Here is a 25,399-nt window from a genome sequence, read left to right as displayed (position 1 = left end):
TAACTTACTCTAATAGACTTTTGAGCGGCCAAACTTTCTGCTCTGCACTAGAGTTCAGGAAAGAGTGAACAATTCCAGCAGATGCTACAAATTTGTAAATCTAGTTTGGAGGGATGGGTTTAGAATTTGTTGTTTGTTCTGGTCTTCTCCATCTTGATGACTCTTGCCACCAGTGTTGTGTTGCTGTATTTAGCTTGCAGCTGTTTCTTCAAATTTGAAATGGAGTTCTCAGCAAGAGAGGAAGCCTTGCCCCTCAGGTTTGATTTGCATTCATCATGATAATCTTCACCTTTTGAACTCAGAAATTTAAAGAAATAAGAAAATATCCACAACATAAACAATGTCTTTGGCTTTGCCTCTTGTTCTAGTTGATACACACACACAATATTGTCCAAGATTGCCTGCTGACCCATACATCCTTCAACCAGCAGACTACGTCATTAGGAAAGGTTTGGAGGAGTATGAATTCTGCACTTATGGAGGCTTTTACATCGTTTTTTTCTTTTTTTTTCTTTTTTTATTTGCTGTGTATTTGGTCCTTGAAAGCCATACTGTAACATCTATATTCTTCGACAAAGCTTTCATTAATCCCACAGCAGAGAGAAGTTTGCATTCATTTTCAGACAGACTTATATTACACGGCTGTCTATCTTTTGCAGAGTCGAATATACAATTAAATATAGCTTTCAGTATAACTTTTCTGCATGGCACCCTGAGCCATGGCTTCTGACTCAAAACCTATGGTAACTTTCTCGTTTAACTCACTGTAAATTAATATTCGCTTATTGAGCATATCACCTTGTGGAACGAATAAAGAGGCAGACATGATTTTCACCACTTCTTTTGCCCTCCAAAATGCACGCTTCATCTCTCCCATGTAAGCCTGGTGATTTGCGACAGATGTTGTTAGCATTTGCACTAATGGCTGGGATTCAGCTGTTGAAGCATGATTGAAGTTTGAAGTTTTTACCTAAGAGAGCCAACATATTGCTGGGTGGACACACAGGTGTCACACTCCGGACCATCTGTTCGCTGTGTCAGGACAATGTTTGCCCTTTTCTGGTACATCATAATCTCTCTTAACATCTGCTGTCCTGTCACAGTCATTGATGTATCTCAAAAAATCATTATGCTTCTATACAGATGCATTTGTCAACATCTCAAGTCATCCTGCTTATTTGTATTAGCACACATATTCTAATTTGTCAAAAGTCATCAAAATTGAGTAAGGTCATTTTGTTTTAAGTTTACACATATTATTTATTCACCTGTTTATTTGATTATTTATTCTTAATTTCCCCGGTTGGACGAAATTAGGAATGTACGCACTGTGCCATAAAAAAATTGTACAACGTGCAAGGCAAACTTTAGGATAATTCTAAGAGGCCACAGATTTTTCTGGCCGGAGGATTTAAAGCTGTATTTAGTATACAGATTATTGTCAGACGTGACTATGCTTTGCGATAGAGGAGAGTCTCTTTTTTTTTTCCACTGGCATCTGCAAAGTGCCTTTGTCCCTGTCTGTTTGGTCAGTGGCCTTCCAATTAGCATTGACTTTTGATCTCTTTTACAAGATGGATTCCATCTCAGACAAGGACCATGGGGTCTTTCGATGCTTGATAGTAAGGACACAGTGCAGGTTTTGAAAATTAAATGTTCCTGTCTGGATTAAGATATTTAACTGTCACTGACATAGAGGCTACAGACCTTGCCAGAGTTTATAAAAGGATGGGAAACATACCGCTATGAGAGCCTGTATCTAAAACAGGTTGTGAAAGGTTGTATTAACTACTTGAAACAGTAACATATTTTTGGTAATCTGACTTTGTCCTTGCGTTTGCCTGTAGCAACTTTGAGGCCAACAGGCTCCGAATGGACTTCACATAACATATTAATATATGCAATACTGAGAAAGAATGCCCGGAGAATGACACGATATTATTACCAAAGCCAATCGGCATTTAAAAGGCATAAAATATGTTGCTGTTCTATTTTATCACTTCATATCTTTAAAGTCATGCCATGCATGCAAACCGAAGAGGATTTGTTCAAAATAACAGTAGTATTCTGATAACACATTTATTCTCAAATCCTAAGAAAACAATGCATTAATCATGCCAATCCTGAACTTACACATATATCACATTATTGTCTCCAATCCTCTCGATGATGAATAGCAGGCTTTCCATCCTCAAGGATACCAAGTTGAGATTTGTAATGTAATATAAGACACACTTTGAGAATACAATTTAAGGATTAACTTCACTTCAAGATATATGAATAAATGCATCACACGCACACCTTTTTTATACCAGGGTGTGCCATTTACAAATATTGTAAATCTGTCATTTGTGAAATATATATGAGTAGAGTCCAGTTCTGCTCAGTCTGGCTATTACTTTCCTCACAAGCTAACAAGCTGTGCTGCTAACAAGCAACACAGCATTGCACAGTAAGTATTCTTTTATTATGGCAAAATACTACACTTCCTCCTATTCTCCAGCGTTCTGTCTGATTTTTTTTCCCATTAGGGTTCAGGAGCAGTTTCAGTCTTCCGATCTAAAAGCAAGACAAATATTTTATTGAACAATAACGCTGTTTGCACATATATCTTTTTGAGACAAAATGTTGATTTTTATTTATATTATTCCTTTGAACCAATACTGTCATGTAGTTTCGACCCATTTCCCACTATAATTACATATATACTGTGCATGTGTGTGTGTGTGTGTCTGTGTGTGTGGGTGTGTGTCTACTAGGTTTATCTGCAGTATCTTATTCAGTGTCAATCATCTATGAAACAAAAAGGTATAGCAACAGAACTATGCGCTGCTCTGTGTGCATCTTTAACACCGGTTTTTAACATCGTGTGTCGGTCTGTTTCTGTGGCTGAAAAGGGCTACTACAGAGGCTGAGCTACGTCAAAGAAAGCATTAAGAAAGCAAAGCTGACGCAGTGTGTTGACATGCGAGGGAGAGGACAGGGTCACACCACTACACAGATGCAGGCAGATAAAGGGAGAGAGCGTGAAAGCACAAAAATCCCAAGAGGCTGAGAGCTGACAGGGTTGAAAATCACATTACAGACCCTCACAGCTTTGACAGAAATGGTAAAATTGGTCTAACAGTGGGTGGAGCACAAAGCCAAGCATCCAATTAAATCTTCCATTGTCATTTTACAACAGGTCTTGATAAATATAAATGCAGTTCTAAAACCACCTTTATGACAAAACTACTCTTCTCTTGGAGTGGGTACACTTAACTGACAAGATATGATTTAAAGATACGATGTGACATGACTAACATTCAATGCCGGTCAGTGATTTACTCAAGATTGGTCCACTTTTTGAGGGTCTCAGACAAATATAGACTCATTTTTTTCTCTGTCTCGGACGAGAGTCTCAAGACTGATCGAGACCACAGAAGATTTAATGGAAGCAAAACTAGCACGCCTGTTTTTTTTACTTCTTTCTATTGTCACCAACGGCTGCCACTCTCCCCCTCCCTACCCTCCTTTGCTGTGACTTGGATGTTGGTTATGAAAACTGTCAAGTTCTACAAGCAGTGCTCATTGAGACAGCTGGGACAACATTTACCTCCCATGTAAATGTTTTTCTGTGTGTATGATTGTGTGTGAACATAGGGTTTTGGTCTTTGTTTGGTCTTGGTCCCTTAAAGTCTAGGTCTTGATGGTCTCTTCACCCTCCGGTCTCAGACAAGTCTTGGTCTCAGTCAGAGCAGTTTTGACTATAACCCAATTGTCAGTGTCGGAAGAATGCTCTATTTTAAAGTTTTGAAGCAGATGATTCTTAATAAACGGAAAATATTTAATTCCCACAAAGTACTTATAATTTGACTGATATAGCTTACGGTGTCGTACATTTCAAATGCAGGATACACTTTGGTCATGCCAGAGTTAATGGAACACCTGCGTTGTGCCGGGGGCTGGGCAGTAACTTCACAATTGGGCGTGATGTCAATGATACCTCTACAAGCTGCCCACCAAAAATTGGGCAGTTTGTAGTGGGTTTTTTTTTGCTTAGTTAAATTCCATTCATACACAAATTGTTACTTCCTAGTTCTAAGGCACTTTCTTGTAAGAAGCAGAACTATCATGATTTCGGGGCTGATGACTGACCCAAACGCAAGGACACTCAGGAGGTAAAGCTACTCAAGATGGATGGATGTCCGACCATCCGTCCACAGGTCAGACAGGTGTGCCGGCACCCCAAAAATCATTCTCCTGCTCGATCACGCTCACTGGTGAAAGGAGCTGCACACAAGCACATAACCTCAGATCCCAACTAGAATAAACTTGTTTTGTATTTTATTTTCCCAATTTCATTTTTCAGACTAATAACTGTCTACCTCTATGTGTTGCATGAAATTACATACAAGCTATTCCATTTAATGTGAGCCATTTTACATAAGAGTAATGTAACACAAACATATGGTGTAACACCATATTTGGCTATTTAAAACACAATTTAAAGATGATTTACCCAGATAATTGTGTTGAAAACCCACTTGTGATTTTTTTTTTTTAGACTGAATCGCTTAATCCCATCCGAGGCAGTCATTAAAATATCAGCTCAAAAGTAAAACAGACCGTTTAAAAGAGAGCGCTGTGGACGGCATTATGGAAAGAATGGAGGTGTAATTGTAGTGATGGCTTGCAAGAGACTTTCATCACCGCAGAAAGCACTCCTCACAAAAATTAATCGGGGAAGAGAGGTGGAGAGAGAAGTTTCATTTGCTGATGCCAGGAAAACGAGTGCTGAATGCTTCAAATATGGAAAGTAAGAAGAGCAGGAGACATTTGTAAACAGAAACCCTCGTGAGGTACACATTTGGGGAGCAATAGGTGGAAGGCTCAGAGGACAAGGTGATTAGCGCTAAAATATTCAATGCAGCTTTCCTTCCGCTTTTATGATATTCTACTTGGACAAAATATCTTTTAAAGCAGAAATATTAACATTTCAGTCATCTTTATGTACATGTCTGAACTCTCTGTAACTGTTGATATTTTCTAACTACAAAGGTTATGCAGATGTATAGGTAGGAATAAGCTTGTGGTACAATGTAATATATATACTCTTTTATTGCCGTATACACATATATATATTTTTTATATATATATGTTCAATTAATTAATAAGTACATAAGAAGAAATGAAAATAAAACAGAGCGCTAATAGACCTGAACATACAATCGAAATATATTTTGTCACGGTCTGCTTGGCAGTGTTGTCATACTTAAATTGTGAATCATTCCAATCAATGATGAAAGCTTTTTCATCATTTTAATAAAATGATCAACTTTTCATTGTTTCTTTTTTATGTTGTTTCAACTCTCCTATGATTTGAACAATTTTTTCTCCCCTGTTGTTCAGTGCTGCCTGGAGCCTTTCTTTGAAATGTCCTACATTTGTTATGATGTGAGGCTATCTGTGATAAAATTGAGGTTTATGGATGAATTGAGTTAATGATGCATCATATGTAATTCTCTCCTCTGCCATTAATATTTTTTTTTTTAGAAAAATGCTGTGGAAAAAGAGTCATATGCACATAACAGAGTTCATTTTCATACTAAGGCCTAAAAAAGTTATGTTGTCTATATATTTCAATACATTTATAGACAAAGACAATAGTGGAGATGGTGGAGTGGTTTCACTGTGAATGGGGCAGTTGGTACTTGATTGCTTCAGTTGTAAGGACATGAAGCAAAAGGTCGTGGAAAGAAACAGGCAGAATTACATTGTCTGAGAGACAAGGACACTTGCATCACCTGGAAAAGGTCATCCAGGCACTTATTTTTCTTCAAACATGGAAATCCCAAGAGGGAATATGTAATCCCAAGAGGGAAATCCCAAGAGGGAATATACCAAAATGGTATATAATCCTGATACAGTATTTGTTTCCAAACTTATGCCATGTTGAACCAATAATTTTTGATTAGTGGCCTATTTGTTTAGTCACAAGTTTTAGAAATTACTTTAATGTTTCAGCTTTGAAATAATGTCTTCCTTCATCAGTTATCATATAATAAACATGATCAAACACTGTTTTTGTTTGGGGGGGGGGGGGGGGGGGGAATGGTCCCAGTGTGCCAAGTCTCAGTAAAGATTCTGGATATTTTATTAATTAATTAATTAATGTGTTTTCATATTTACGTATTTGTTTTATTTCATAACAAGGTTAATATTGATGCACACCTCAACTAATTCTATGGGTAAAGACAACTTCTTGGGAACATTCTTAGGTGCTGCAGAAGGTGTTAAGGTGAAAATTTGTTATTTTACAAAGGGGTCACCAAGCAAATAAAAAGCGAAATAAAGCAAAAGAAACTTGGCGGGAGAATTCTTGATTTAGCTTTTGGATTTAGTCAATCAGACATGTGATAGTCACTCCTGGAAAATGCCTATCCCTCATTTTATTTTGGCACATTTTTATTGGATGAAGAAAAGACTTTCTGGGATGATGAACTTGTGAAAAATATATAAAAGTGTCATGAAAAAAAAAAAAGAAATAATCGAACAACGAACAACAAACCTCACCTGTTTTCTTTTAAATGTAATGTTTAATGGCCACTGTTAGCCAGCAGCCTTCCTTGGTATATAAAAGGAGTTCAGACAGATTTTCTATCCTGCTAGCTAAAAACAGTCTTCTACTGATAGGAATCATGCATCAATGTATCTCAGACATCTTTTGGGCCAGATTCATTGAAAGTACTGGTTTCCTATTGGATTAATGGAATTATATCTGTCATTTTTTGAAGTAAGTCTTTATTAAGAATGAGAAAAGTTTGTCCGAAAAAACAGACTACATTAAAAAAAACAACTCTGGAACCCGTGCTGTTCTTTATGATAGTAAGTGCTACTTACTGAAGTGCCTCTCAGGACTGGATTGGAAATTTCCGACTATGCTGATACATTATTTTATTATTCTCTCCTCATCCCTTCTGGTGTTTTATTTACCTGTCCGACATTCAGTATCATTATCTTAACCATTCTTTCTTTTTCCCATGTTTGTGGATTGAAGTAGGATTAATAGCAAGAAAGTAAAATTAAGATCATAAAGAATTATGAATTCTGATATTTGCTCCTGATGATTTAAATCTAAACATTAAGAAATTAAAAAACATGCCAATTGTCTGCACTTTGCATAACCTTTTTTTGATCAAACACTTTCACTTGACTCTCATGTTAGCAAGATTTTAAGACCATATTTCTTCAACCTTCAAATATCTTGTGACATTCAGAAATGCTGCGATTGAGGCTCAGATGAACATAGTAATCCATTCTTTGATCTCTTCACACTTTGGTTATTGCGATTCTCTTTTTACCTGTTTAAATCTTATTTTAATTGTCCCCAAACTGTCCAGAATAGAACTGCTCAACTTTTAACTAGATATATTTATATATTTATATAACTCCAAATTTTATTCTTATCCCACTCGCTTCATCTTACAAATTTCAGACATTTTATTACACTGGCTCTTGCTTGGAAAGCTTTGCATGGCCAAACAGCACATCACATCACTGGCCTTTACTTCCATCCACATCCAATCTAGCTCTAAGGTCATCTGATTAATTAGTACTGGCTTTTCCTCAAACTCATTCTACTGCCAGAGGTGACCTTGCTTTTCAATCTGTGGCTTCCAAGTTATGGTGTTTCCTCCCTCCTCTTGTGTTCTCTGAAGTCCTTTGAGGGTTTAGTGCTATTTTATAAGCTGCACTAAACAAAGTTCACATGTTCACTTCTACAGTAGTAAATGTGGATAACCCTGTGTGTTCGGGGTCTTTTTTAATGACTCATATTTTACTTACATTGTTTTATTCATGTAAATACTGTATTGGTCTTTAGTGGAAACCATTCAGTGATCTATTATCCGTCCTCACGTACTCCTTTCCACTCAGCTGTATATGACTGACAGTTCTTGATGCAGTGCATTGAGACAGATCAGAGCGCAAGGGTGTTCTGCTTATAATGTAGGCTCCTCAAGGCATTTCCAGATATTTAGTGAAGGTTGTCTAAGAGTGAGAGAGGGGACAAAAGAAGTGGCAAAGCAAAGACAACAAGGGATTAAATGAACAGTGAAATGGCATGAGATAGCAAAGAGCAAAAGAGACCCGGAGGCTGAATTAATAGAAACTCAATTTTCAGGGTGGCTTTTTTTTTTTTTTTTTTTTACAAAAATCTACAAGTTATCTAAAAGTTTGATTACCGTCCTCCTTGCCAGGACTGTTGCAAGTGTGTCAGAGCCACCGGAGGCATTATTGAGACACCAGCAGTGGCATCGGCGGCCTCTCCACAATAAACTGTGCTACTTTGATTGTGTGCTTATCAACCCTGACCTAAAGCACAAAAACATCAGTCACTCTAGGACACCTGGGTGTGTGATTTTATCCTTGAAAAATAATTTATTAAGTCTGATTTTGAGGCTGTAAATCCTGCATTTCCTCCACAAGAAAAAGCTTGATAACTGTTCAACATTGTCTATGCTGAACATTCCTACTGAAAAGTAGACATTTTAAAGAAAATCAAAATTTAGCAAGCTGATGAAAGGACAATTACATTTTCCAAGACAAGGATATTGTATGCAAAGCAAAAATTAAAAAAAAAAAAAAAAAAAAAAACACCGATAGTTGGTGTGCATGAATCCCTTTAGATGTTTTAATTATTTTACTTATATATTTCTGGTGTCCTCACTTATCTTCCCATGTTAGATTTGACAAGGGAACCTAGTTAAAAACAAGATGTAATAGAGTAACAAAGAAAGAGATGGATGCAAACTGAAGAGCGGGGTGTCGAAGTGATAATAGTGTTGGGGAGAAAGAGAAACCCTATGTATCCCTGTAGATTGCAGAAGATACGGACCTGAATATTAACAAACAGAGACCCTATAGATTATTAATTATTGATCACCGATGAGCATTCGCAGTCAAAGCCGGTATTTCATCAACTGTGAGGATATTATGAAGCAGGTTTTCTGAGGTATACAGTGCCTGAAAATTCATTCTGCATTCTTAAAGTAACAATTCTTTTTTACAATTTGAACATTAAAATCTCAAGGGAAACTTAATCTACAAAGGATAGTTCTGAGAGGAAGAGGCAGGTAGACGGTAAGATACCACCACACAGGTTGGTTTTGTTGATGAAATTTTCCCGAGGCGAGAGATTACAGGTTGCATTTGCTTTGGAGTGGAACTGATTTCAGCGGCTAGATTTCAAAGTAAATGTATTTCTGCGGTGAAATACATTAACACAAGGCCAAATACACCTGCTTGGTAGCACCATTAACATCTGCGGCTGTAGTCATCTCTTAAGTCTTAGCCCTAAATTTGCCAGACAGTTCTTTCAAACTGCATCTTGGTTGACAGGTGTCTTTTATTTCATTTGTCCAACAGCAAACTTATTCCTACTTGCAACGGGAATGCTTCAAATTATTGAACCGACCCATAGTTACCTACAGTAATCTCATTGCACTCCTGGATCATTCTACCTCTGGCAAACACAAAAGAACATAAACAGGTGAGAAATCAAGCCCTGCAGTGGGTCTTTATGCAGTTTAAGACATTTTCAAAAAGTTTCACAATTGTATCCACTTGAGTAAAAAATAGATCATTACATATGATACATTATTATATCTATGAAGTTAAGAGTGTTTTTCAGACCTTGATATTTCATGATTACTTTAGCTTATTTTTCCAAATAGATTGAAAGAGTAATGACAACTGATAATGTCACTGCTTTCAGACCACAGTGTAATACATGAAAATAATTTACAACAGTGACCCATCTGCTGCAGTCACTCAACTGGGTAACTCATACAGTCCCATTTGCTAGAGAGCTCAGAAGAGAAAGCACTTGGACCGTGTCTGTCAGTCCTCATGTGATGAGTGGCATCTCAGCATAGTGCTCATGTTCAGCCTGATCTCGGCCCGGCCAAATCAGTGTAGATGACACTACACCGCGGAGCTTCTCACAACTCTAACGATGTAGCACATGAAAAAACACAGGGTGGGAGCAGGGCTATGGAGTGGGTTGCTAGAGGCAGAAAAGCCAATCACAGTACTCTGTCATAACATCTTTACACAAGTGTGCTCATTATGCTTCAACAGAAATATGTTTCTCTAAAGTATACAAAATATGGGACACTCCAGTGAATTATTGTTACAAGGTAACTCAAATGTTAAAAGATTTGTTATTACCCCTTGGAACTCATCAAGCATTTGTCTTTAATGAATAATGCATAGATCGGTATACGTTTGGTTTTAACCAAAATGTAGTAAGGCCACATGGTGAACTGCAATATTTTTGAATGTTTGTGTCTAATAATTAACGAAATGATTTTAATTAAAATCAAATATTCATCCAGTATGTCCTCTCTAGACCCTTAGGACTGGTATCATTTGAAACCAAAGAACCTCCTTTGTCTCTGAAACTCAGCTTAGTCTAAACAGAGCCAACAATTAATCATGTATCAAATCATTACAAAGCATTTTTCATCATTTGAATTCAGGAAATAAATGATACATTTGGATGACATTGCTGCACATCATTATTGAAAGAAGCTGAGCTTTGATTTTAGAGCATAAAGTGTATTTCAAAATTAGATTTCAAGTTGGTGTCTTCAGGAGCACTAAACAAATGATCCTGGAAAGATTGTATATCTATATTGCAGTATATGGAAATTCCACATGGCTCTTTTGTGACTAAAGCATTTGACAAAATGTTGCCATATATTTTGTGTCTGCTAAAGTCACCTAATAACTGGATATAACCTTGAGTCATAGTAGTATTTTCCATTGCAGCTTAGATTACAAAATGATGTGTATTTTCAGCCATTTGACTTCTGACAAGCATTAAAATAACAATAACTATTAATCGATTAATTAATTAATAATGATATTTAGGGTGCTTTACTTGACACCTATGGACACCATAGAGACATATACATATACAGAAAATACAGATTTAAAAGATACAATAAAAGTAAAAAGAATAAAAGTGACAAAGTGGTTCAAGTAAAAATAAAAATATGATGATACCCTGACGTAAAGTATGATGATATAGCGATGATATAGGAGTAGTGTATTGCCTGGTGTCTATGCCCAATTTCAAAACCTTTTGTTGTGGCTGAGCTCAAGCACAGTTGTAGTATAACAAATAAAATCAAAGCAAAAGTTAAAGATAGCAATTTTTTTTTCACTAAATCACCACTCAAGAGTTAGTGACACTGAACATTGTGTTTTTGAGGTCACGCCTATCCAGATATAAACCCTATGGAAATAGTCAGGATAATGTGGAGACATGAATTATTTATTCAGTCTCTTTCTGGTGTTTGTCCATATATGTGGACCTGCGATTGACTGGCGAACAGTCCAGGGTGTTCCCCACCTCTCGCCCATTGACAGCTGGGATTGGCTCCAGCATCCCCCACGACCCTGAGTGCAGGACAAGCGGCAGGAGATGGATATATGGATGGATGGATGGAGTCTCTGTCCAGCAAACCAAACCCTCCATGGCGACCTTAGTGTGTAAGTTGTATTAATGCAGTAATGAGACACTGTCTAATGTCACCAACCACAGCGAAATAATTAAATAAAAAAGAGAATATCCAAAAGTGTTTGTCACTTTTAAGTGCCCTCTGGAAACAACCTCATTGTCTTCTAATGGCATTTTCAGCGTGTTCCCACACTGTTAATTTTCAGCATCCTTCTGTAAAGTGTAATGCTGCGTGAACTTGCTGCGTTTTAAGTGTTTTCAGACTGATGAAGATGTTTACTTCATCTGATTGTTCTTATTTTATCTTTTTTTTCTTGGTCAATTAACAGATTTTATCTTAATTTGCTGTGCACTGAGCTGAAAAGGCCACTTACACAGTATGTTTTCTTTAAGCATCGGTTCAAAAAAATATATAATTTGTAGCACTGTAAAACGGCTAAATGAGGACATTTAAAGAACTGGACACATTTATCAAAAATAAAACAACCAAATTCACATATCACATATAATGGGGGGTAATGAGGGTGTTTTTTGTGGGTCCAGGTTTTTGCTGTCAATTTGTGGCCATTCCCACATCAACAGCACTCTGAAGATTAATTGCAGACATATAGTGAACTAGAATGATCTATATCAGTCAAGGACAAAACATCATTATGGTAAAAAGAGTACAAAAACCATAGAACAAGCTGAAGACATGTGCTGCAGTAAGTCTGGGAGGGTATTCTTTAAAACAGCAATAGCTACTTAATAACTATCTGACTTATCAGACCATTTATTGATAATAATTTGAAAAAAGATAATTAATTCATCAGTGAATTCAGAATTTTAGGGCTGGCGAAATCACAACTTTGTTCACACAATTTCTAAGGAACTCTATACCCCTCAAAGGTACAATTCATCAACTCCATTTGGACTTTAGGTCATGTGAATGATATACTCTGCTATCGGCTCTCTGCAATGCTCCATCCGCCGATATTTGTCAAGTCACAGATTGTGAGCCATGGATTATCTTGACTGTTCATTTCAGAAAGAGCTGGAGTATGACAATTAAATACTTGGAAATAGCATGTTTTCCACAGAACCAAACCAAAGAACTGATTGCACAAAGACTGAGAGAGGCTCTAGTCTTATGGGGTCTGCATGGAAAAAACTAGGTAAGCACCAAAACTGAGAGTGAGGCCAATTCAGTAAATGTTTCTTCACTTCTGCTGAGTGGCTTTAACACATAGTACCTGACATTGATATTCTGACAGTCAATTAGAAAAGAACCCACAACTGGACACACAAAGAATTTGCTCTTTAAACACGTTATTTTAACTTTAATCATATTTTTAATTTTAAAGAGTTTGAAGAGTTTTTTTTTTTAGTTTAAATGGCAGATAATTCATTTTATTCAGTCTTGCAATCATTAAACCAAACACTACTTGAAATGGTTTTAATAGAGAGGATTTGTATGATAATACCTTTAGGTGTTGTGGGTTTGTATTACCAATTTCTTACTTTTCCAGAGGCAGTAGTGTAGAACAAAAGGATAACAAGTGCTGTTGGTGTAGCAAGACAGTGGTGGCCCAATTTTCATATTCAAGGAATAAATAGAGATCTGGCAGCAGCTCAGCTGCTGCTCAGTCTCTCCAAACACCAGCCTGTTTACCAAACCACCAAAAATGATGTGCTTATGCCAGAAAATGGAGGCAAAAGTGTTGGGACAGCAAAAGACAGTCTGTAAAGTCCTAGCTTCAGACAAAAGCACATGGCGCTACAATGGCAGGACATTGAAGTCTGAGCAATTCTCTACTGGAATTCACAATTACCTTCTTGAAAGTTGAAATCTGTGCCACAACTTTTTTGAACAAAGTTCCTGAAGGTTAGGAAACAGAGCAAGCGCTTCAAGTCCAAAATTATTGCACTCTAGCCCCAAATTTTCTGGACAGGTCGTCAGTGCTCTGTTGACATTGCTACTGTAGTTGACCCAAGATCCAAATAAGCCACGCAGTAACCTACAACCAAAGTGCTCAGTGAAATGATGAGTGATGAGCAAGATCATTTCCTTTGAAACATGGAAAAGAGTTATGTGGTGCATAAGCAGGAGCTTTCTTGAGACCACCTGACCCACCAAATTCCAAGAGCCAAAAGAGCAAGAGACCTGTAAGAGCAGCTCGATTAGACTAGTTTGGCATCAAGACTCATAATTGTGGCTTACTAAGAAGTCAAATGGTATGTATCCGTCCATCTTATGCCTCTTATCTGAAGTCAGGTCACAGGGGCAGCAGCTGGAGGAGGGAGGCCCAGACTTTCCTCTCCCCAGCCATATGGTCCAGCTCTTTTGGGGGGATCCCAAGGCGTTCCCAGGCCAGCCCAGAGACATAGCCTCTCCAGCGTGTCTTGGGTCTTCCCCGTAGCCTCCGCCTAACTCCTAACTCCCTAATGGACATGCCCGGAATACCTCCCCAGGGAGGGGGTCCAGGAGGCATCCTGACCAGATGCCCAAAGCTAGTTCACATGACTCCACTGTATGCGGAGGAGCAGCAACTCTGAGCTCCTCCCGGAGGGCCAAAGTTCTCACCCTATCTCCAAGGGAGAGTCCAGCCACCCTGCAGGGAAAACTCATTTCAGCCATTTGTATCCACAATCTCGTTCTTTCAGTCACTACTCACAGCTCATGACCATAGGTGAGGGTAGGAATGTAGATTGACTGGTATATTGAGAGCTTCACCTTCTGGTTCAGCTCCTTCTTCACCACAATACACTGACACAGACTGCAGACACTGCACCGATCCGCCTGTTGATCTTCCACGCAATCCTTCCTCTCTCGTGAACAAGACCCCAAGATACTTGAACTCGTCCATTTGGACACTTCGCCTGTTTCTGGTTCCTGAATTTGGAGGTGCTGCTCCTTATCCCTGCCACTTCACTTTCAGCTGCAAACCGCTCCAGTGAGAGCTGGACATCATTGATTGATGAAGCCAACAGAACCACATCATCTGCAAAAAGCAGAGACTCGATTCTGTGGCCACCAAGCCAGATCCCCTCAATGCCTCGGCTGCTCCAAGAAATTCTGTCCATAAAAATTATGAACAGAATCGGTGATAATGGGCAGCCCTAGTGGAAACAAATTCAACTTACAACCCCCAATGCCGACCAAGCTGCGACACCGGTCACACAGGGAACGAACAGCCCTTATAACTGGGTTCGGTACCCCATATTCGTGGAACCCCCCCCCCCCCCCCCCCCCCCCCCCCCCCCCCCCCCCACAGGATTGCCTGCGAGACATGGTCGAATGCCTTCTCCAGATCCACAAAAAAATTTTAGACTGATTGGGCAAACTCCCATGCCCCCTTGAGGACCCTGCTGAGGGTGTGGAACTGGTCCACTGACCAGGATGAAAACCACACTGCGCCTTCTGGATCTAAGGTTCAATGACCAGGCGGGCGTTACTCTCTAGCACTGCTGAATAGACCTTATCAGGGAGGCTGAGGAGTGTGTTTCCCCTGTAGTTGGAACACAACCTCCGATCCCGCTTTTTAAAAAGCCCAGTTTGACAGTCCTGATCCAGTCCTGTCAAACTGTCCCTGACATCCACGCAATGCTGCAGGGGTGTGTCAGCCAGGACAGCCCTACAACATATGTCATATGTAGCTGTGTAAACACATTAGCCACCCTGGTATGCAAGAATGTGTGTCAACAGTCTTTTGTCAGAGAATTTACTCTTGGTTTGCGTACTACACTGTGTTAGGGAAGAAAGGCATTGTCTACCATAACACGGAAACAAAAAGGCCCGTTGATATTGTTGAGTCAGGATGCCTTTCTTTTCTTAATTAGGACATACATTTTAGAGACGACTACAGTAGGTAATAAAATATTATGAGATGCAATTGTTTTGGTCCAGTCACATATTGGCACTCATCCACAATCACACATCCACCACAAAGCCTCTCTAAGCAGCTAGCTGAGCTACAACAAAGATAACATGCAGATTTAACACCAGAACAGTTGGAGATAAAGAATAAAGATCTGACGTATCAACCAATAAAATCAGAACGCTAGCTACCATAAGCCTTTACTTCGAGACATCCTTCAGACAAGCAATGTAGAATTCAACAGTAAATTTTTTAGGTTATCTGTCACATATTTGATGCACCCTAGAAATACAAGGAAATCAAGGTCCATTCAAAATAAATACTCCTAAATGAATGTCCTGAGCAGGACTTTTTAGTGAACCTGCTAGATCTTTGCCCATAAGTAAATGCTTTGAATCAAAGTCTTTTCATCATCATTAACTATGATGCTATTTTACTACTAACTATTTGCTATTTTAAAATACAGAAGATATTGTGGACATTGAGACTGGTCCGATAGACATTAACAGTCCACTTATAATTAGATTTTTCTTTGAAAATCATTAGAATCACATTAAAGTGCCATGCAGCTGCTAGGTCCAATGGAAACAACTCAACTACTTCTCAGTTAGGTTGCTAGTTAAAATGAAAAAGAATACTTGGTTATCTTAAGCCTGTTTTTAATCATTTATTAGAATTAATTAATGTGCTTTTCATAGTGATCCTGTCACATTTTTATTTTTTGTCACGATCATTTTTTTCTGCTCGAAATTACATTAATAAGGTGTTGATATACTTCGACAACGAAATGCCATTTTTGATCAAGTGTTTTGGAAGCTATACATTGAGAGTTAAGTGCAGGGCTGAGTCTTCCGGCTTCTAGGTCTGGTGCTAAAGTGGTGGGTGGGATTCAGGGGTAATCACATGATGCCTGCAGTGTGTGTGCTTCAGGCAGTCTGCGTACAGTGTGTGTGTTTGGGTGTATGTGACACCATCTGTGGCCTGGTCACCCTCCCATATTTTTCCTGCCAATGGCTCCCTTAAAGGAAGAATGTTAGGGGGCATGTTGAGACTCATCTTTTATTCTCCCTTCACCTTCACATTAGCAGATACACAAGCAATCTAGAAGATATTTCATTGCATTTCCATGGCAAAATAATGTACACATTATTTTTCAAGCGTACATCTCAGCTCAATCTTTTGTGCAAGGCCACCACTATGACACAAACATCGAGGGTCAATGTTACCAAAGAAGTTTGAATTTACTTCATAGTGTTCCCCTTGCTCTTTCCCTTCCCCCCTTATGCCATCTACCCCACAATTTCCCCCTCTCTTTTGAACAGCTGCCAAAACCCACTGGTTCATATCAGATCAAAGAGATGGATATAAGGTTTTGCGGGTTCGGGATCTCAATCCCATTTCCCCTATACAGTTTTCCTTATGGCTGAAATGGAAGCTGAGATACAGGCCACCAATCAGTCAGATTTCTGCACATAAAGTGTATCTCTATAATAATGGCCATCTGTTGGCAGTGCACCAAGCCACCCCTGAGACTCAGCTAGACTGGACATACTTTTTACACTACTTGCCATGGTGCACCTAAAAAGACATCTAAGAAATTTAGATGTTGAAAATATGAATCAAAAAACATTACCATGTCTGTTCAAATTCAAACGCTCATTGTCAATTTCTCAACACCTGTAAAAAGTGTTCATATGAAATGAACACATTTGTTTGCTTCGAGATTGCACTTATGCTACAAACAATTGCAAATACCCTGTTTCTAAAAATGTTTTAAATTTGTGCTTGAGAGACTCAAGTCACTCAAACAGCAGTGACACAGGTCAGCTAGGGCAGAAAAGCCAAATTTACAGGCTGAGGCCAGAGTGCGATAAAAATACAGATATTTACAGTAAAAGAAAATCTTGTTAAAAGCCCAGCTAAAGGTCCTGTGCAGCAGTGTAACCAATGACTCTTTTTAACATTAAGCAGATTTAGCCATATAGTTCAGAGCTTTGATAATAAAATGATATAATATGATAACATTGAACTGTTTCTATCAATGTAATAGGATCATGTACAAAAAAAAAAAAAAGACTGCCATTTGATCTTAGTGCCAAGGGCTAAGAAATGATGCAGTGTCTTCTTAAAACATTAAATCCCTGTTCTGTTGACATTTTTTCTCTGGTAACAAAACAGTGTATTCATAAGGTGAGATTGAATGGTAAATGTGTTCCATTTATACAATGCCTTACAGTTCAAAATGCTTTACTATGGTTTTCATTCACCAAGAGTCACAATAACTCACACATTCGCACACTCAGGCTGCAGTGCAATGAGCCCCACCAACTCATACAGAGCCATTAGGCGTTCAGTATTTTGCTCAAGGACACCCCAGCATAGTCTCCTGGGAACCCAAATCTGTAACTTTAATATTCCTAGACAGCCCCTCTGCTGCCATAACCATGCCAGCTCAATCAAGAGAAACTCTGGCGCCTGAAATAAATTAAAACAATGCAAAGCTATGACAGCATACTGAATTTTGATATGTTCTAAAAATAGAACATTATGCGATATAGTTGCAGTATTAGCTGCTGTTAAAGCATTTCTTGTCTATAAGCTATTCTGAGTAACGAACTGTTACATCAGGTACAATCATACAGTAAAACAGAATATATGCTGTTCACTGAATTGGAGAATGTAACGATGATATTGGCTAAGAAGACTTGGCTCTTGCCTCAATGTCAAAAGGATTTTCCTTAACAGTGTGATGTAGCCTGTGTGTGATGAGATAAGAAGAGAATCACAAAAATGTGCAAAACCCTTCAAATCACACACAACATCCCCTTTTTATGTATAAAAAAAATATTGTGTTGATGCAAACAGGCTGGGTACCAACAATTATACTGTATTTTCAGATATTCATAGTTTTCATCATGTCAGGATAATTTTCAAATATCACATTCATTGTAAGTTCTTAATTATTTAGTGAGACAACTTTACAATATATGGTATAATTGACTTTATCATTATTCTGTTGGTGTTTTCATAGTCAGCATGTAAAGGATTTTTTAGGGGTTATCATGTCTATCAGTAGAGACTCTAATAACGCACACAAAAAAGACTTGAGAGTAACTTTATCAGATGCTATCACTGGACCTGAGGTCAGAGGTTCCCTAAGTAGACAAACATTTACATTAAATCTTGTGATTCCTTCCATCAAACCCAATAAAACCTGCAACAAGGAGACCTACATACACAGGTGAATAGGTCTGACAGACTCAAACACACGGGCATTGTGCACACAACATGTGACTAGAAGGTTCACAAATAGTACTAACATCTCCTACACGACAGCTGAAGGTGCAGAGAAATGCCTTGTGACCCACCGAACTCCAGTGCCCGATTTAGAAGCCTTTCAGATTAGTTTTCTAAGTTGGTATGTAGGTGCGAATGCAATGATAGTGAACCAATAGCCAAGAGTCAGGATACTCGTGTAAAGGCTGACGTATTCTAATTAAATGATAACTAATGGGTCATTTTACAGATTTGGTTAATTAGAAACTTCTTTTACATTGTTGAATTATGAATAGATAAAATCTAAACTGACTACTTTTATACTGTTATACATTTTCATGATTCAATAAATTCAATGAGGGAAAAAAGGACATTATTTGCCTCAAGTATCATAGACATAACCCATTGTTTTACTTTTGTATTTTCTAAAATGTTAACTCAAAATTACCTGTTAAAGTCTCATTATGAATGTCATGCTACCCTGGAATTGCTGCAACATAGTTTGATGGAACCAAGCTTCACTAACCAAAAGGCAGGCTTGAATGTCTGCACTGCCTTTTTTCCAGAATTCAAATATCAAGAGAGATGACAAAGAAGGGCATCGGGTATATAATGCATGGCATTGGGAGGAGAATTGGGAGTTCAAAAAAGAAGATCTACCACAGCAGCACCATATATGGAAGACAAATCTTTGACTAATTTCCCCTGTGCACTCCTTTCCTTTGTACTGAGAACTGATGAGGGCTGTCTTTGGTGCACGTGTGATGGCCGTTTCACCAAGGTCTGGCACAAACCCCCCCCACCGCCAACTCTGCCAAACATGCAACACATATCCTTCATTGCAACAACACGTCTACCTTTCAGAATCCTTTTATCTTTACTCCATATCCCAGTCCCTCAACCTTGCTGTTCACCAACATACTGCTCATTCATCTCAAACTACTGCTGCAGTCTCCATTATTACTTTGGCAATTTTTCAGGGACAATGTAATCACGCTACTTGGCATGTATAGTTAAGTGATAACAATAATAACACAGGGGTATGTAGTGAAATGAAATGTATAAATGAGTTAATGGTTTTATACAATGACGTGTCTGATGTAAATAGTATTCCATATTAACTCATATAGTAAACAGCACACATTAGAAGTAAGCAAATACAGTACCTATGTGATAAAGGGAGGGTCATAAGCAGCATTGTTTTTGGATCATCTGACGCAACTGCATCATTCTGATAAATGTCTGGGCTCTACAGCCACCCTCCGACACTCTCTTGTTGTGATTTGTAGTTTTTGTCAGAACTATTAGATACAAGACCATAATGAGATCGGTGTTCATGTGGATCAAGCTTTTTCCTTGTCTTCAGCAGATACAGACCATCTATAGAGTTTTTTTTTCCAATCTGGATTTTCTTTTTCATATTTAATGTCGATAATGAGGAATTTGGAATCAGAATCAGAAGATAGGGGTGTTCTTCCACTGATTTCACCCTAGGTCCAAAGTAATATAAGGTTACTAACTTTGGGAGAGGTGGTTACCTTAGCATTGTTTTTGTGCTGTCATGACCTCTTTACAGGCTGTCTGCCATTTTCTATCATTAGGTTCAGAATCCCAAAATACTCAAAAAGAACAAAAAGTAGTACGGTATGAAGCTGAAAAGAAATGCCTAATTTTCCACCAGAGGGTGGTGATAATGTGTCTTAAACTTTGGACACTTACCATTAAAAATGGGAGCGAGTTTTAAGAAACACCATCTGCATGAATGGTTGAGCTTGCTCACACCCTCAGTGGAGAACCTAGGGTACAGGCTGTTTTGAGTCTACGACGTTCAGACACCCTCACCTGGGCACCCCAGTCGGGGGCAATCTGTCCACTTAAGACCAAGCAGCACACTGTACCATGGATCCCCCCTCCTGAATTCAGGTTCCTCCCAAGGTCCACTCCCAGCTGCCAGTCACACACCAAGGCAAGCCCATTGAGGTCCTCTGCTTTTTAGAAAGTTTCTCACCTCCCCGGACAAAGGTGATATTATTCCAACCTGGGGTCTGGTACTTGTTCTGCTTTAGGCCAGTGCGCATGGTTTCTCCCACCACCTTCAACATCTGGTCATGGCACTACATGTACCTCCCCTCTCCAAGGGCTTTGAGGTAGCAGCTTTAGATGTGTTCCAAAGAAGGTCTTGCTGGACACAGGGCATAATAGAATTTCAGTCAGACCCCAGTTTTACAGGTTGGTTGGACAAGGAAGAAGGTCCTACACTGTCTGGCTTTGTCAAACTTTGTTCTTGCCCTACTCCCCAGCCCCAGTTGACCGACTCCTACCGGGCCTACCAGGACGCCATTTCTCAGACTCACTTCTGCCTGCCTCTCTGCCTTCCAGGCCCAACACCACCCAGTTCTGACTGTGATGCCTGCAGAAAAGACTCTACTATCTGCAGAGCCTGTAAAGCAGCACTTCCCTGGCTCTTCCGGCCTAAAAAAATCCTCTATCAGGCAAGTGAGTGAGAGTTGGAGCTTGTTGGCGTACAGGACAATGCTGCTGAGGCTCCTTAGTAGGCCAAGTCACCTGAGCAGGAACTGGTTGATGCTCAGTTTGAAGCACTGAACTGTGGACATTGGGACCCGTTAAATCAACAGTGATCACAGGAGTCCTGGGAGGGTTAGGTCCTGGTAGCTCCATTGAATTTATCTGGAAATGCTGACTTGTCCATCGCTGACAGCCAGCTCCTCATGTCCTCCTGGGTTGCCAAGATCGACGCTACGTCTCTTAGGATGTCATTGAAGATATTTCCAAAGCTTTTCACAGGTTTCTTGGTGACTGATGGGATTCTATGGGATCGATCAACCTGGAATCGATGCTTATCCTCCACTTTTCCCTTTCTCAGGACAAGGGATCTGGATTTGGCAGGCTTGAGGGACATTCTTGCCCATGTGATGAGCCTCTCCAGACCGTGAAGGAGCCAGCAGCATCCTGCTAATGATGTTGATTTAACCGTCAGATCAACAACAAAGGCTCAGAGTCAGGGGAGACACATGTCAGACCTGGACAGGGGACCTCAACGTTCCACCTCTGCTGCCTTCACAAATATGGTCATTGCTAGAGTAAACAGCACCACTGATATAGTGCAACCGGTGATGATGTCTTTTCGCACCCGATGCCATACAGATGCTAGATGTAAATCTGAAACTGAAACTACCATACTCGTTCTGGAATAGCTGATGGGCATTCTCTGGGACCCGGTATGCCATCAAGGTTGTTGTGACCAGCTTTTGTGGAATGGAAGAGTGGAACCTCACCCTTCTGCACAACGTATTCTGTTGATGCATTCTGGAATTCCCCAGGAGGTACTCTATGAGCAGGTTGGCACAGCACTGACCCGGGACATTCTGATGATCTCTCGGACCTCAGCCAGAGTAGGTTCCCTGATGCTAAACGGTATAGGGGGCTCTGGTAGTGGAATGACTTTTCTGCAGGCTGGGAGGTCCTCCTCCCTCTAGCTCTCACTGTAGGTGTCAGTAAGGCATATGTTGATCTCCTATTTGAACAAATTATGGACCCACTCTGTTTTTGACCAAGTAATCACTTGGTGAATCTGAGTTTGCAACTCATCAAGTCATCATAGCTTTATATGGGTGCTTCCTCACGCCTCAGCTGCAGTTTCGGCAACCATTTTCTATCACTAGGCCCAGGAAAGCTAAATACTCAAAAGCACAAAAAGTAATAAAGTACAAAGCTGAGCAGAAATGCATTATTTTCACGAGAAGGTGGCCATAATGTGTCTAAACCTTTGGAAAATTATCATTGAAAAGGGGATAAATTATTAACTAACAAAACTCCTCTTTCAGGGAGTATCCAGTAAAAAAACATTTGTTGAAATTTTCCTTCATACAGCATCCTGATAGAACTTTACCACTGTAAAAATAAACTCAGTAGGAGTGAGCCAACATACTGTAGAGTGAAGAAGCATAACAGCAACAAACCATCTGTAACGCTCCAAATGTCCATAATTCAGTCACTGAAAATGAAAATACTAGTCTTGTAAAACCTCTTATCTCAGGGTTAAGGACTGATGCCGACATGAAATCACTTTGGACATTGAATCAGCAACTGAGCAATAAGGGGGGCTCACTAGCACTGAGCTGCAAGGAAGCACACATGTTTACATCAATATATCATACTGTGACATGTTAAAGATCTGTGTTAAGGAGCAGCAAGGAAGGCACATGACTTGTGATTCTCTTCATGTGGGGCCTGCTGGTCAGGAATTAAATACCATATGTACTTCCAGGGGGAGGTTTTAGAAGATGATAGGGTTGAAAGCAGATTTATACACATGAAGAGCTTCATTACATAGGTGGACTTTTTATTTAGTTTGATCCAGAGTTAGTTTCTTCTGTTTATCCAAACAGAGATGTGCTGAGATTGTCAGGGGGCGGCCGGAAATAATTTAGTTGCCCTCTCAAGTCTAAATTCAGTGATTAATAATTAACACATTTTCTGATTTTACGGGCTAACTTATGATGAATGTTTCAGTGCCCATTACATATTCTGATATTCAATCCAGTGTTTGATAAACAACAGCAAGATGTAAAAACTTAGGACTTAGTCGAAGAATATTTTTTTTGGCAATGAAAAGAAATGTATTGGAATACTGGGGGGGTTAATGGGGAAAAGAGCAATGTTATATTACAAGCCTATGAAGATGATTAAATGTGCAAAATGTATGGGCATTTTGTCATCCTTGTCCAAAACAAGCAATACATTAACATACTTTATACACTCACAAGATGCTTCTATGAAATAATCACATAGAATAGTCTCAGTAAAGACTGTACACCCTTCTTCAAACATGGAAGACTAGTTCAGAGGATTTACCATTACAAAGTGCTAAAAATTTGAGAATAATAGAGGACGAACAGAGGCACCAAGTTATCATTAATAAAGGAAAAAAGGCATCTTTATCCATATATGAGTCAATGTGCCATGAGTATAGCCATACACTACATCCTATACCAAGCATGTAAGCAGTTACATCCTTCAACAGCCCTCTCAACGAAGATTAGAATTATGGTTCGCCTCTAACTATAGCCACTTTCCATCACATTACCAAAGCACCATATTTAGGTATAAACCTGAGCTGTTTCCATGACAACTGAGTTAGTAGTAGTTGCTGAAGGCAGCTGTGAATGTGCTTGAACAAGAAAAAAATCCTGACCTTGAGGTAAGGCTTTCCTCATGTTCAGAAAAATAACACCTTATCAGGTAGGGTGTTATTTCTCCCATTTAATTATCCTATTGTTTATTGTGAACTACAAAAAAAAGTTGCTATTACTTTTCCCGTTAGCTTAAATAGCTGTCAAATTCTGATTATTTGTAAGCTCCGCCTGATGTTATCCAGGAAATTTCTGTAATGCATTACACTGACATGGAGATAATAATTATAATAATAATGTGCTCAAAGGTTGCTTTACAATCAGCATTAAACAAATGGAGAGAATATATTAATACCGCTATCATTTCTAGTTGAACAAGACGCTCAAATTATCAACTTGTTGGAGGTTGTAGCTTCATCTGTTAAGTTCAGCTACAGTATTTACAAATCAGAGCTTGTCAACCTGCCACACAAACTAAACACTAAGTATAATAAATCACCTATTAAGCTATTAAGCCGGCTGTCCACTGACTTGAGAAATGAACGTTCATCAGACGTTGTTTCGATTCTTTTCAGCAAGTCTTAAAAGCAATTTATAGTAACATGCACTCTGTGTACATGTTTTAAGTGCTATGCATTTAGACACCAAATGTCTGTGTGCATTTGTAAGTGTCTCAGTCTTTCTCTCCATCTGGACACTAATGAGATGTCCAACTGTGGCAGTCATCTTGGAAACTTTCTGCTTTTATTAAAGAGATGTGAGGAAGACAATTTTAGCAACTAAAAAGACTCATGTCAGCAAGACAGTTGTGGAAACCGCACGCACACTCTCACACACGCAGCTGCATCACATCATTTAGATTTTGACGGCATGGTGTAGGGAAACAAGAGTTGCACCGCTCTCTTTGCAGTGTGTAATTAGTAGTGCCATCTGTATGCTGTGGGCTGTGAAAGACTCCGAGGTGAGGACAGCACAGGAGGAGCACGACTGTCCATCCATCCTCATTTAAGCACAAATAATAACTTCACACATACATAGCCTTTTTTCAATTGCTCCTTTTTTTTGTTATTTTTTTTAACCTCCAAAATGCTTTCTCGGATTATGTCACAGACTCCATATTTCATTTGCAGGGACATTCTGTGTCCGTCCTATTAGTTTGGATCTCAACCTTTACACTGTCAACCTGCATTATTTACCTCTGCCATACTGTCTACTCAGCCTCTGTCTTATCCATTATATTGTTATAAATCTGTGGATTTCACTTCTTTCTTTAGGTGATTCTGTTATTCACTCTGGGTTTCTTTTACCGCCCTTTTTGTATTTGGACTCCAGGCAGCAATGCTGGACTCTCAGAGGGGGAGAACATGTTTGAATGACGGGCTTGTTAACAGGGTCACTGATAATTCTGCTAATTAGCTGCCATATCACCCTGAGCTGCTGTCCCAGCAGTGAGATAAGACAGACACCAAGTCAGTGCTGGTGAGTCAAAGGGATGTCTAGAGATGGTCACAATGGGTTGTTAATGTGCCCAGAATTTTCAAAACATCTGCTAATAACAGGGCAAAACATTATTAAATATGCTCCATGCATACATAAATCTTCAA

Source organism: Fistularia commersonii, chromosome 4 (genome assembly GCF_037954325.1).
Source record: "Fistularia commersonii isolate RoL2024-O1a breed Wild chromosome 4, RoL_Fcom_v1.0, whole genome shotgun sequence".
Lineage (NCBI taxonomy): Eukaryota > Metazoa > Chordata > Actinopteri > Syngnathiformes > Fistulariidae > Fistularia > Fistularia commersonii.
The sequence above is the reverse complement of the archived record's forward strand: the minus strand, read 5'-3'. Positions refer to the sequence as shown.